Source organism: Trachemys scripta, chromosome 7 (assembly GCF_013100865.1).
Source record: "Trachemys scripta elegans isolate TJP31775 chromosome 7, CAS_Tse_1.0, whole genome shotgun sequence".
Taxonomy (NCBI): Eukaryota; Metazoa; Chordata; order Testudines; family Emydidae; genus Trachemys; species Trachemys scripta.
The window spans coordinates 44,788,190-44,803,454 of NC_048304.1; the positions used below are offsets into that span (position 1 = coordinate 44,788,190).

At 45.1% G+C, this 15,265-nt stretch overlaps 1 non-coding gene across 1 annotated transcript; it reads right to left on the reverse strand.

Annotated features, from left to right (window-relative positions):
- Nucleotides 1-14,879: 14,879 nt before the first annotated feature.
- On the reverse strand, nt 14,880-14,982 carry LOC117881126. Its single transcript, XR_004646700.1, has one exon. It is a non-coding gene; the product is annotated as a U6 spliceosomal RNA (small nuclear RNA).
- Nucleotides 14,983-15,265: the final 283 nt, after the last annotated feature.

The window sequence follows — 15,265 nt, forward strand, 5'->3', positions numbered from 1 at the left end:
GGGTGTCTTTCTGCCATATTTCAGATGGGTTAGGATAGGGGCTAGCCATCCTCTGCCCTATGCTCCATCTGTTGGCCAGGAGCTGTCTGTATATTCACAGTGCCAGGCAGAATCTGACCCAACACTGTGACTCGTTAATGGCCCATAGAAACAGTTACACTGAATCACTTTGTTTTAAGAGCCTTGCAAGTCACTTCATTCCTGCATTAGATCTGCCCTTCCCCACTCTGGCTAGGAAAGCATAATCAGTTCCAGGAACAGGAGAAGACCATTGGGCTGACATATGCTTAGTTATTCTGTTTTGTTTACTTAAACTTTTCCTCCATTCTTCTCTCCCTACTGTATCTTTCCAGCCTTTTCCATTCACAAACCCGCCCAATTCTTTCTTGCGCCATTCACTCTCCAAGTTCTTTCAGTAACTAGAGGCCAAATTTGTCCTGGTGCAACCAGGCACAACTCCAGTGAAGTCAACACCAGGCTGCTTTCACTTACACCAGGGCTGCATTTTGCCCTTTGTGCTCCCGGCCAGTTTGAAGAGCTTGATTGGCTGTTGCATCAGTCACACTGGATTTCATAACATTAGACATTTCAATGGGAGTGACTCATTCCCTCTTGGAGTGTATAATATGTATGAGCAAAGATGATTAACTTTTGCTGAATGGGATGATTTCTGGAATGGGAACTGGTGTTAATTAGGAACAGAGCTCAGGCTTTCACAATCTCTGTTTTTAATTACTTTATATATATATATATTTATTTTTTTAAAATTCGATTTGCTTTTTAGCCCAGGCTTGATGTTAATGCTAAAGTTAAATACCTTTGTCATCTCAGTTTACAAAGGAACAATGGAGACTCAGAGTTAAGGCTTCAGATTTTGATAGCCCCTGACATTGCCAACTCTCGTGATTTCATTGCAAGTCTCATGATATTTGCAAAAGAATCTCAGCTTTCATTTGAAAAAGAAGTTTTTAGCCCTCCTGGTTGCAGGGAAAAGCCTTTAAGATGTGAAGCAAGTAAATCCTGAAGACTCAGGAAGCAGAAGATACATTTAAAGAACCAAAATTACATCTTTTATAAAAAAATCACAGGATTGTTAAGCCAATCTCACAATTTTTGGGGCATCTGGATCTTGAATGTTTGAGTTTTACCAGCTCTTGTTGGCCTGCAAGCCAGTACTATCCCATGGCGATTTGTCTCATGTTCCAGCTTCGAAGCCTCTATTTTATTTTCTTTTTAAAAGTCTCTTGTTATTATGGATGCAAACGAAGCCTTCAAGATGTAGGCAAAGTGTAAACCGATTCAATGCTGTCTCATCTGCCTAGGTCTGCAGAGCTGTGAATGGCTTCTGGCTGCTTTAAGGGAGTGTTGACTCTAGAGCCTAATAGCAAGAGTTTAAAAGGCAATGTTGTTAGCTATTTCACTGCTGATCATAAGAACATAAGAATGGCCATACTGGGTCAGACCACAGGTCCATCCAGCCCAGTATCCTGTCTGCCGACTATGGCCAATGCCAGATGGCCCAGAGGGAGTGAACCTAACAGGTAACAATCAAGTGATCTCTCTCCTGCAGTCCACCTCCACCCTCTGACAAACAGAGGCTAGGGACACCATTCCTTACCCATCCTGGCTAATAGCCATTAATGGACTTAACCTCCATGAATTTATCTAGTTCTCTTTTAAACCCTGTTATAGTCCTAGCCTTCACAACCTCCTCCGGCAAGGAGTTCCACAGGTTGACTGTGCGCTGTGTGAAGAAGAACTTCCTTTTATTTGTTTTAGACCTGCTGCCCATTAATTTCATTTGGTGACCCCTAGTTCTTGTATTATGGGAACAAGTAAAAAACTTTTCCTTATTCACTTTCTCCACACCACTCATGATTTTATATACCTTTATCATATCCCCCCTTAGTCTCCTCTTTTCCAAGCTGAAAAGTCCTAGCCTCTTTAATCTCTCTTCATATGAGACCCGTTCCAAACCCCTAATTGTTTTAGTTGCCCTTCTCTGAACCTTTTCTAGTGCCAGTATATCTTTTATGAGATAAGAAGACCACATCTGTATGCAATATTCAAGATGTGGGCGTACCATGGATTTATATAAGGGCAAGAAGATATTCTCCATCTTATTCTCTATCCCTTTTTTAATGATTGGTAACATCGTGTTTGCTTTTTTGACTGCCGCTGCACACTGCGTGGACATCTTCAGAGAACTATCCATGATGACTCCAAGATATCTTTTCCTGATTAGTTGTAGCTAAATTAGCCCCCATCATATTGTATGTATAGTTGGGGTTATTTTTTCCAATGTGCATTACTTTACATTTATCCACATTAAATTTCATTTGCTATTTTGTTGCCCAATCACTTAGTTTTGTGAGATCTTTTTGAAGGGCTTCACAGTCTGCTTTGGTCTTAATTATCTTGAGGAGTTTAGTGTCATCTGCAAACTTTGCTACCTCACTGTTTACCCCTTTCTCCAGATCATTTATGAATAAGTTGAATAGGATTGGTCCTAGGACTGACCCTTGGGGAACACCCACTAGTTAGCCCTCTCCATTCTGTAAATTTACCATTTATTCCTACTCTTTGTTCCTTGTCTTTTAACCAGTTCTCAGTCCATGAAAGGATCTTCTCTCTTATCCCATGACAACTTAATTTATGAAGCATATAAGAAAAAATAGAGGGGCACCTGCATTAGAAAGTTCTGCACAATCTACTGTGAATGGCAACAGTAGTGGGTGGAGCCTATATTGTGGGTGGAGTCTGGGAGAATATCAGCACTTTTCTTTTTCCAGCTTGTCCCATGCTGCTATTTTAGGATAACCAAATGTCCCGATTTTATAGGGACAGTCCCTATTTTGGGGTCTTTTTCTTATATAGGCTCCTATTCCCACCACCCCCATCCGATTTTTCACACTTGTTGTCTGGTCACCCTATGCTATTTCTGGCTATTGTCAATGATGTAAAAAGCTGTTGTTCTTATAATTATTATTATTATACCGCTACCTCGATATAACGCTGTCCTCGGGAGCCAAAAAATCTTACCACATTATAGGTGAAACCATGTTATATCGAACTTGCTTTGATCCGCCAGAGTGCGCAGCCCTGCCCCCTCCGGTGCTCTGCTTTACCGCATTAAATCCGAATTCATGTTATATCGGGTTGCTTTATATTGAGGTAAAGGTGTATTATTTGCATTGCAGTAATCCCTAGGAGTTCCAGTCCTAGGCTAAAAGTCAGGGCTGGTTCCAGGGTTTTGGCCACCTCAAGCAGCCACAGAAAAAAAAAAAAAGCCACGATTGCGATCTGCGGCAACAATTTGGCGGAAGGTCCTTCGCTCCTAGTGGGAGTGAGGGACCGTCCGCCAAATAGCTGCTGAATAGCTGGACCTGCCGCCCCTGGCCGGAGTGGCCGCCCTAAGCACCAGCTTGCCAAGCTGGTGCCTGGAGCCGGCCCTGCTAAGAGTCCACTGTGCCAGGTGCTGTACAAACACAAAAAGGCTGTCTCTGCCCCAAGGAGCTAACTGACCTTCTCTATTGCAATCCCCGTCCCTGTCTCAGTGATTAATTCAGGTCTCGTGCCTCTGCATTGGGACATTCCACCTCTCATTAAGGTCCGGACACTCCAACCCACAGCAGAACATGGGAACACATCAATAAAGACTTTGCCTCTTTGCGGATGATGACTAACCTACCTCATTTTCTAGGAAATTCAGAGGAGGTGCACTGGTCCTTTAGACACTTACTTCAAAGTACTTTACAAAGGAGCTGCAAGTGTTGTCAGCCTCATTTTACAGGAGTGCAGTGACGAGGCACAAAGGTTAAGTGACAAGGCCGCAGTCATGCAGGGAGTTGGTAGCAGAAAGAACACAAGCCTCCTTTAATCCTGGCCTGATGCACTGGATCACGCTGCTTCCTCCATGGAGAGATAGTCTTCAGACTTCTCAATAGGGCACCTTTCAACAACATAAGATATTATGGGAACGGGGATGCTTGCAAGTCCTTAGTCGCAGCAGTGCTGTTGGCCAAGTCTCTTTGTAGCCTCTATTATACTCATCTTGGCATTTTCTTCTAGAGCTTATTTACCTGAGAATTGTCGGAGAAAAACAGAGTTCTCACTCTCAGGCAAAGAAATATCTCTGAATACAGCCTCTAAATGTTAACCAAAAAGAACCTGGTGGTTGTGTACATTGATGTAGGAAGTAGCTACATCTTTGGGTTTCCGCGCCCTCCTCCCTAGCTATTTTCTTGCTCTTCAGCTTGCTCACTTTTCTAAAAATGTCCGAGAGAGCAACTGGCTCCAAGGCTATTTCCATAACAATGGGTGCGTTTCACAGCTTCTGCAAAAAATGAGCAATAGGCGCACTGCAAATCTGGTGGTGGAGTGCGTGTGTGATTTTAAAAATAGCATTTAACGGATCTGAACACTCTTGAAACTTGTTTGATAACTAGCCCTGGAGACTGAAGTCCCCTGTTTATTCCCGTACACAGGCAGTGGCGTCCATAATACTCAGCGGGCAGTGATCAGTCCTGTGCAACTCCAGCTAAAGCAATGAGGTTGCATGGGTGTGGAAGGCCCAAGACTATTTGGCCTTTATGGATAAAAATGCCATGTATTAGACATAGGAGAATAGCAAGTGTTTCAGGATGGCCCAGTAAGCAGCAGAGATAATCTTCCAGCAAACTGGTGCCTATTTAGCGTCTCAGTCTTTAGCCATCAGCAAATACAGCCACTGAGCTCTGGAAAAGTGTCCTTCAAAGGAAGAGAAACTCAGCAGACGGGCCAAGGGCAAAATGGGTGTATAGACTAAACTGCCTTCTTTGCCCCTCAGGCAGTTCCTTCAGCTAAGTCAGGATTCAATTTGGCTCTGATCCTGGGCCATGCTCCAGCAGCTCTGTGCTGCTCCACCTGTGCAAAGAGGCCATTATCCCAGTGAACATAAGACTGGCCATACTGGACCAGATCAGTGGTCCTTCTAGCCCTGTATCTTGTCTTCTGATGGTGGCCAATCGCAGATGCTTCAGAGGGAATTAACAAAACAAGAGTCAAACAAACTGGCATCTTTCACCAGCACTGCATTTAGTTTCAAGTTAAAGAAACTCAGGCCTGCAAAGGCAGTGTGGCCTAGTGGGCAGAGCAAATTTATTATTTTTTAAAAATCAGGTGATTTTTAAGTTAATCTCATGATTTTGGGCACTTGGGATTGGCAATATCAGCTTTGTCTTTTCCTTCTTTAACTCTTTGCTGCCTATTGCTCTGCCTAGCATTAACATGCAACTACTGCTTCTGTTTTTAAACCCAGCCTTCAAGTAACTAAAACTCTTTTAATTTGTGCTGGGTGGAAACCTGTTGTCAGCCATATACTAATTTGTATATGGGGCGGCTTGGACCCTCCTTCTGGGATGCCACCTGATGAGCTGGGGTTTAACTGAGCCTCCCCTGCTCAATCAGCCTGCGTTCCCTCTCCCTGCTTTGCTGAATTAGGCTCTCCGGCCTCTTGCAGCACACACACAGGTAGGATCACACCCCGCTGCAGTCAGCTGTGTGTGAGAGGGCTCCCCCAGCACTCATGTGCCCACCCTTTGTTGGAGACCAACCCAAAATATACTGTCTTGCACTGTATAGAAATATCTGTACAGCACAAACTCATAAAATTCGCCCTCTTCCTCAATGTGGAGAGAGATGTGCATGACTTCTTGTCCCCCCAGCTAGAAATTGCATAAACTGGGTTTTATTATAAACAAGAAATAAGTTTATTAACTACAAAAGGTGAATTTTAAGTGGTTAAAGAGATAGCAAACAGAACCAAGCTGATTACCTTAGTAAACAAAAGCTGCACACTGAGCTTAACACACTAGATAGGTAGGATACAAATTAACAAATTCTCACCCTGAGTGATAAAAAAGGCTGGCTGATCCATAAGGACCAAGTTACCTTGGCTTTCCCAGGTTTTCTTAGGCCTTGGCTACACTGGCGCTGTACAGCGCTGCAACTTGCTGCACTCAGGGGTGTGAAAACGCCCCCCCCCCCCCCCCCACCGCGTACAGAGCTGTAAAGCGCCAGTGTAATCAGAGCCTGCAGTGCTGCACACTCGCTCGCAGCGCTGCAAGCTATTCCCCTCGGAGAGGTGGAGTACACACTGGCGGCGTGACTATACTCGCGCTTCACAGCGCTGCCGTGGCAGCGCTGGGACGTCCCGAGTGTAGCCAAGGCCTTACACAGGCTAAAGATCTTAGCCTGGGACCATCACTTCTCACAGTTCAGTCTTTGTTCCTCAGGTGTCTTCAGGTGTGTTGTTGTAGGAAGAGTGAGGACCTGCCATGTTGTCATTGTCCCTCTTTTATAACTTCCCCCCACTTGCTGGAAAGTTTTTTTCGCTGTGACGTAGGTCAAACAGTTCCCATTGTGTAGTGCTATCTCTGAGAGGTTTCTATTGCAGGCAGTTCCTTGGGTAATCCTTATGCTTGTGTGCATTTCTTCAATAAGCCACTAACATTGTTTGGCCTCATCCAACATAGCACATTTGAAATACAGAGACATGGTCAATATTCCCAGCTTCAGATACAAAAACGATACATGCATACATATTGGTTACACACATTCAGTAAATTATAACCTTTCCAATGATATCTTACAAGACCCATCTTGCATAAAGTACATCTCAGTTATGTCATATTCATATCATATGCATATTTTCATAAAGAATATGGAGTGAAACATCACAATATGTTTCCAATTATATGTTTCCATCTTTAAACCTGTTTTTTCAGCCGATTGCAGCTCAATTGTAATGTGTGTCTGGCTGGACCTTGATATATTCATTGTCAGCCACCCAGACACAAATTTCATTGCATTGCACACACAAAAAAAGGGATTTTAAATGGAATAAACTACATATTTTTAAAAATAAAACAAAACCCTAGACAGGGGGTTGGTTGTCTTCATAGATTTTTCTTTTTTAAACTCTCCCTTGAAACAAAATTAATCTGAACACAAAGTTTTTTTTAAAGAGAATTAGATACAGCAAAGCACCAAATCACATGCTTAATTTCAAGCACATGTTTAAGTCCAAATCAAAATGGTATAAAAACTCAGGCAGCTAGTGCCTCCCATTGCCCATCATTCTGCAGCTACGCTGTTATTGTTAGCGAGTTAGCACAGATGTGTCTAGCTGATCTGGAAATTATAGCTCCCGTGAGGACATAGCCAGAGTCCGTGTGAATTCACTCCAGGATCCCACCACTGATCTTGGGGTCTTGCTTTCAGGGGCAAAAATCCAACAGCCACAGAAGTTAAGAGCATAGCTTCTCATTTGTGCTTCCCATACATTTCACATACACTTTCCCCTCTCGTTCAAGTCTCGTGCATGTTACACATTATTTCCCATTCTCCATTTAACATTAGCCCCTCTAAGGACAGATACATTCAGACGCAAGCAAATCATTCCAGTCTTTCTATGCTAAGCACTTCCCTGCTTGTTAAACTTTCTCGTGACTTTGCATAAACAAGGCCTGACGGTAACTGGTGAGTGTGTGTTATAGGGCCCCCTCTGTGCGATCCATGGAGGGTAGGATTTGTCACAAAGCACTGGCTCTAGCAGCTCATGCTCTGAGGTCCTTGGTGCATTGGCCAAGAAGGCAGCCATCACAAGAGCATTTGTTGAAATTACTAGATCCCCTGCTTTGTCCCCCATCCCTCTGGTCTGCAAGGACACAGAGCTCTGGTATATAATTTCACAGGCAAAGAGGGGAAATTTTAGTGGGAGTCATGTTATAATATCAGCACATATCACTGGGGTGGAGATGGCTAAGCCATCAGCAAAGCAAAGGAAAAAGGAAAGAAACCTTCTCCTATTTCCTCTCCTTTTGAGCAGAAAAACTGATTGTATTACAACAGTGCCTATAGACCCTCCAATGGAAAGCAGGACCCCTATTATGCTAGGCACTGTACAGACACAGTGAGAGACTGTGTGCCTTGAAGCGCTTATGACTTAAACAGACAGGGCCTAAGGGAAACAGAAGCAGAATAACTTGTCCACTTTCCCATACCAGGTGAGTGGAAGAGAGGGAACTAGAATCCGGGTCTTCTGGGTCCAAATCCAGGGCTTTAACCACTACATCACACGGCCACTTATAGGACTGGCTGATGTGACACACTGTGGCATATAGATGCAAGAAATAACACTTCAAGCAGGGGATGCAGATGCACTTAAGTAAAGACCATAGAAACTAGACAGCCTGTCCGCCTATTTATCAAAGCACCTGCAGCCCCCATTTCAAGTCAGGGGAAACAATTAGAAATACACAAGAACAAATGGATATAAACTGGCCATCAGGAAGCTTAGACTTGAAATTAGACAATGGTTTCTAACCATCAGAGGAGTGAAGTTCTGGAACAGCCTTCCCAGGGGAGCAGTGGGGGCAAAAGACATATCTGGCTTCAAGACTAAGCTTGATAAGTTTATGGAGGGGATGGTATGATGGGATAGCCTAATTTTGGCAATTAATTGATCTTTGACTATTAGTGGTAAATATGCCCAATGGCCTGTGATGGGATGTTAGATGGGGTGGGATCTGAGTTACTACAGAGAATTCTTCCTGAGTGTCTGGCTGGTAAGTCTTGCCCACATGTTCAGGGTTTAGCTGATTGCCATATTTGGGGTCGGGAAGAAATTTTCCCTCAGGGCAGATTGACAGAGGCCATGGGGGTTTTTCGCCTTTCTCTGCAGCGTGGAGCACGGGGGTCACTTGCTGGAAGATTCTCTGCACCTTGAAGTCTTTAAACCATGATTTGAGGACTTCAATAGCTCAGATGTAGGTTAGGGGTTTGATACAGGAGTGGCAGATAAGTTTCTGTGGCCTGTGTTGTGCGGGAGGTCATAATGGTCCCTTCTGACCTTAAAGTCTATGATTCTATAATACTGTGCTAAATGAGGATGCTTGAAGTAGATAATCTCAAACAATTCCTTTCTAGGAGCTGCCTACTCAGTTGTAACCTAAAGACCTTGAGAGATGGAAACAGCCAAAGCTACATGGGCAAAAGGCGGCTAGATACGCTGCATAATGAAGAATGAGCTGGAGATGGTGAATATGACAACTCTGTAGCTATTCATTCTACATACAGATGAACCCACTGCTTACGTATTTCGTGACCGATCCTGCCCACCCTGTCTGATTTTGGTGAGTGCAGCGGGCTGGAGGAATGATCTAGAATGAGGCACTCTCTGTCACACCCTCTAGGACAGCCCAGATTTATCAGTATATTGGAAAGCCGAGTGCAAGGTGATGGATTTGTTGGCTTCAGCCCATGCCTCTCACTGCAAAGTGGAAGGCTGCAGCAGAGCTGACCTCTATGGAATGAATTATGGGAGTGTTAATATGTGAGACTCAGGAAAAAACTGATCAATATAAAGGGAAAAATTAGCCACACCGTACATGTACGGGCAAGGATATCCCAGAGAGACTTCCCAAACGTGACAAATGCTTCTCCAGTAATAGAATGTACAAGCTGATGGGTTAATGAAATAAGAGGATGATCTCAGGTGCTAGGAGACAGGTCTCTACCATCCTCCATCTGCAATGCCATCCATGTCTTGGCAGCGAATCCAAAGACCAAAGACCATAAAGCCCCTCATCAGCAAACCCTACTGAGCAGAGATAGGGAGGTCATCTCTCATCTCAGAGGTGCCCTTCTAGAGCAGTGGTTCTCGGCATTTACCACCAACGACCTGAAAACCACCTATGGTTTCTTGCCACCACCACCCTCCACATCCCGCAATCTTGTGTGTCTGCAAAGGACTGTGGGATAGGGATCCTGACATGAAATGACAGGTAGAATATGGGTGCTGGTGGGCCTGTTGCTGGCTGGGCATTAGAGAGGTGTTGGGTAGAGGTGCGTGTTGTTATTGTGCTTTTGGAAACACTGGAGTGTGCTGGGGTTGGAGGATCCTGGGTAGGGATGTTGCCTGTGGGGCTGATGGGAGATCCTGGAGCTCAGTACTGAAAGGGGCCTGGCTGACTTGGGAGGCTGTTACCTTTCTCCCCACCTCCAGCCCAGGGCTGCTTCACCACTGTCTGCAGAGCAGCAGCAGCAGGGGAAAGATGGGGTGAGCTGAGGACCTGACTGGTTGGGAAAGAAGAGATTGGAGAGCCGGGAGGGGAGGGCAGGAGAGGGGCACAGGCAGAGCAGGAGGGAGCTGCTCCTTCCCTGGCTCCCACTAAGACCTAGCAGCCACGTGGACTTTGTCCCCTCGACCAGCTCAGCAGTCCCAGGTTAGAGGTCAAGGTCAGAGCATGACTTTGGGGCAGGGAATCCCACATGGCCACCACTGAGCCTTCTGCCGTGTGTCTGTGACTAGCAGAGGACAAGGTGCTCAGACTAGCACCTTCCAGCAGTACTAGATCCACTTGAAATGAAATAAAAGGGGTGGAGTGGATAAGGAATAAACAGCCCTATACGGGGTTTTCTGCTTTCAACTTAACTGCCACAAGACAACATTGACACGCACGCATGCCTAGCGCAACTATAATGCACACCCCGCCTCTCCAACACCCTCGATCCTGGGCAATAATCAACAGAACACTTTGCAGTTGCTTTTAGCCTTCTTAAAGGTGGGTGAAATATCTCCCCTCCGCCCCTTTTACAGATGGAGAAACTGAGGCAAACAGAGGTGATATGCCATGCTTAAGGTCCACAACAGGTCAGTTGCGTAACCCGGAATAGAACGCAGGTCTCCACTTCGCTTGTGTGATAGCTTGAGTGTCCCTGTTCACACACACAAACCCCTGACTTGAGCGCAGGGGTTCTAGTAACACAAGAGGGCTGGCAAGACCAGGGGGTATAGGCCAAAGCCTGAGAGAGCTCAGTTCATTGGCTAACATAACCACTCTACTGTGGCCGGAGAATAGGTTCCCAACACAACACTCAAGGGATGCTAGGCCTCTGATGCCCCAGGGCCATCTTTTCTTGTCGTCCACCCATTCCCTGATTCTGGACTGGAAATCAACGACCAAGCCAGTTCGGTGTTCAACCCCCACATTCTCTTGCAGCTTCCAGTACCAGAAACTGCATTTCTCTAGTGGGCTGCACCACGCTGCCATTCTAACACCACTCCCCAGAGAGGAGAATGAATGAAAAGCAAGCCACACAAAAGCCGGAGTTCCACATTCATACTTAAAACTGCATAAACCGAGCCCTCCATAGCTTTGGCATCAGAGGAGACCAGAACCTTGAAAATCAAGCCCATTTTCACCCTATACAAATTGGACTTCTGAATGAAAGTGCCCCCATGGAGCTATATACTCCCCCAAAAAAATGAGGAAAAGAGATCAATTTGCCCATTGTTACCAATCTCTCTGTGGCCACACCTATTCACAATCAGCCAAGTCACCCTGTAGAAGAACTGTCATTCAGTTGAAGCAATAGGTAAAACAAGGCAAATCCGGTAACCTCCCTTTGGGAATTCCAAGCATGGGCATGCAGTATTACAGCGGCACAGTGCTCAGCTGTGCCAGATCAAGGAATTGATAAGAACCTGGTCTTTGGATTTCCTCATTTGGTTCCCCTCACCTGATGTTTGCGGGAGTTTACATCCAAAAATAAGTCAAACCCAGCCCAGAAAATTTCACCTAGTTTACAATCTGTGGGAATTTTAACTTCACTTGCAATGATTATTCATACCAGGAGCTGTGCCAGGAAAACATATCTGTTTATACAATCAGGAAACAGAAATGATATTGTGTTACTTATGACCAATCGCAATGAAGCAACACAGCTCCCAGGTGGGATATTGCGGTTTGAATAGCAAGCCACAGAGTAAACACAAAAATTACCCCAAAATTGCTCAATAATGTCCATTAGTGAATAAATTCAAAGAAATCATCTGCTCACAGCCATCCTGAGAGAAGGAGAAGAGATCAGATAAGAGAAGAAATCAGATATCAGGGGGAAAAAAAAAACTTTCTTTCGGGGTAGTTAAGCACTGGAATAAATTTCCCAGGGAGGCTGTGGAATCTCCATCATTGGAGTTTTTTAAGAGCAGGTTAGACAAACACCTGTCAGGGATAGTCTAGGTAATATTTAGTCCTGCCATGAGTGCAGGAGACTGGACCAGAAGACCTCTCGAGGTCCCTTCCAATCCTACGATTTTATGATTCAATAAATTATTACAAATTATTTGCTCACTCTAGGCATTATGCACTTTAACACATGAACATACCCAATATCAGTGGCTTTCATTCAAAAACTAAGGGCCAAGGTTTTCAGAAGTGCCTAGAGATTGAGTGACTATGCTGAGACACTTCCTGAAAATCAGTCCCCTGGAGATCCCTGAAGCGGGGTCCCCAAAATCTTGGCCAAAGACGTTTCTTTGCTTCCTGCAGTTCCAAACTGAATTAAACAAAATCTGGAGCAGCTATTCACAAAAAGGGCAGATCTTTTGCTGGTGTATTAATGACGCTATGACAACTGACACTAGCTGATGCTCTGCCTTGGACTGTTTTCACCCTTTAGACAGATTAGATGGGCCTTTCATACTGCTTTATTATTAATAAGAACAATACTAACTTAATCTTAAAGACATCTATCGGAGCATGCAGCAGTCCAAATGCTGAAACACATAAACCGCCTCTCCTTCTGCTCCATGCTAGCAAAGCTGTTCCATATTTAGCTCAGAATCCAGCTATTCCACATTTGACCAACTGTTCTCTGTGGTGTCATCTTTGTTTGTTTATCCCCAAACTGTTCTCTGAAATTCTGGGTCTAAAAAAAAAAAAAAAAAAAAACAGGCCTTTTTTTTTTTTTTTTTTAAAGACAAGAAAAATAAAAAGCAAGAGCTGCTGTACAGCTGCCAGTGTGTTTTACCATGGGGCAGAAATCTCCATCTCCCCATTTCACAGATAAGGGAAATCCGGGATAGAGGTTAAGGGACTTTTCCAAGGTCTCATATAAGCCAGTGACAGAGCCAAGACTAGAAGTCAGGTCTCTTGATTCCCAGGCCAGCATGTCATTCCCAGGATCACACTGCCACCTCTTTCCTGCTGATTGCTTTTAGTTTTCTGACATCATCTAATCAGGCCAGGTTGCACATGCACACATTTTAGGTCATACACTGACCAGCTGCCATAAGAGCCCTGACTCCAGTGTCGGCTATGGGAACATGTCAGATGCCACTACAAGCCGAGCACTCAGCTAGCAGATCATCTGAGGAAGTCTGGAGTGTCCTGAAAAGCTGAAGAAGATCTCAGGGCATGTTCCATTACACCAGGGATGATGGATCCAGTGCCTTGGAGGTAATCAACACATCACAGTCTATTTAACACATGACATTGCAAGTCACAGAAAAATACAGAGGGAGGGGCAGGCAATACAGCCCCTGGCTAGAAAGTTATGAAAAACAGAGCCAGGAGGCAAAGGGAGAGGGGAGCAGAGCCGGCTCCAGGGTTTTGGCTGCCCCAAGCAGCCAAACAAAAAACAAAAAAAAAGGCATGATCACAATCACGATCTGCGGTGGCAATTCGGCGGGAGGTCCTTTGCTTCGAGCAGGAGTGAGGGACCGTCCGCCGAACTGCCGCCGAACAGCTGGACATGCCGCCCCTCTCCGAAGTGGCCGCCCCAAGCACCTGCCTGGTGAGCTGGTGCCTGGAGCTGACCCTGGAGGGGAGCCTTCCAGATCAACCACTGGGCAAGTCACTGTGGTATTTGGGCAGCTTCCCCAGCAGCAGCCTGGGTACAGATGTTTCCTCCCATACAGATCATTTTTCATGAGGCCGACAGACATCGTTTGGTTCCCTGGTACGAGAGGCAGCTGTAATCACTTGTCCTTTCTCACACACATGTCCTGGAGGCTTCTCATTAAACTTCCACATCTGTTCCTGGTTTGCTATTTGTCTGAAGATATTCCTGCTATGCCAGAGAATGTGCAGCAAAAGGCCAGGTGACATCTCAAGAGAGAGGGGGCCTCAAGATTTAGCCCTGTGGATGGCAGGTGAAGCAATAGCAGGAGTTATTATATAGAACAGTCCATGATGGACATCAATAGGGTGTTGATATAAACAACCCACCATGTTGCTGCTCAAAAATGGTCCCACACGACTCCTTGAGCAGTCAGGAGGGGAAGAAAACGGGCACAAAGAAGTCATTGCTTCACCCTGGCCTCTCTGGGTAATTAATCCACAGTGCTAGGGGGCTCTGAAGGGGTGGGTAAATTAGGAAGAGAAATGGAGTGTGGGGGAGAGAGAGAGGATCCTGGAGATTTAAACATGGAGGTAACAAGCAAACATTACTTTCCTACCTGCCCCACCACTGGTGGTGGGGAAACTCGGACGATTAAAGGAAGCTGCCTCTCTGTATCCCTTCTTGCAAACCCACATTCCAACAACTCGGCTGCTAGGTGCATTTTTAGCTACTGAGTGGTCCCAGCCCCCACCCCGCCCCCATCTTATGGAGTGAGGAGTTCTTTTTTGGTTTGCTTTGCCAGTGGGAGAGCGATCTACAACAGGCAAGATGGAAGATGTTCTAATTTGGGTTTCCTATGATTTTTATAATTAGGTTTAGGCAAGGTTGGATGTATATGGCACAATCATCTGTTAGCTTGGTTCTGTCTACTCCCTTTCCCCCACCCCAAAGGGTTTTTATGAGACTGTAGTAATGTCTACTGTGCTCTGGAGCTAGATATCTTAGGTATTTAGATCAAATTGCAGCTTGGGTAATTTTCACCCAGAATAACACAAGGCCAAATTCTATGGTCCTCAATTGAGTAAAGTTCCCACTCCAGTAATTGCAGTGGCCAAATCCATCTGGGGCAAGAGATGCTGGGAGAGACTGCTAAAGACTAGACCAAGAGTTTTCTCTCAGCTGTGGCCACAATGCATTGTAGGGGAGCGAAGGAACTTATGACCCCCACAAATTTGTGTGTCATCTTTGCGCAGGGGCCATGCTAATCTTCTCTGTATCATTCCAATTTTAGTATATCACCCTAAGCAAGCACATAAGAAGTCACAATTTTCCCCTGCACATTGCAAAGGGACATCAAAGCTGTACTTATAAGGGAGAAAAAAAACAGTTTGTCATTAATGTCAAATAGATTTAGTTTAAAAATAAACCATCTTGTTGCTAATCCATTTCACAACACTTCTGTCACTTCTGTCAAAAAAGGGGCTCATGATGAATGCCTTTATCATTGCGAAAGATCTCACTTCCTCAGTGCTCTCCAGCTTGTGTTACAACAAGTGCTGCTTGGGCAACGCAGTTCATTACCATACTTCCCTAA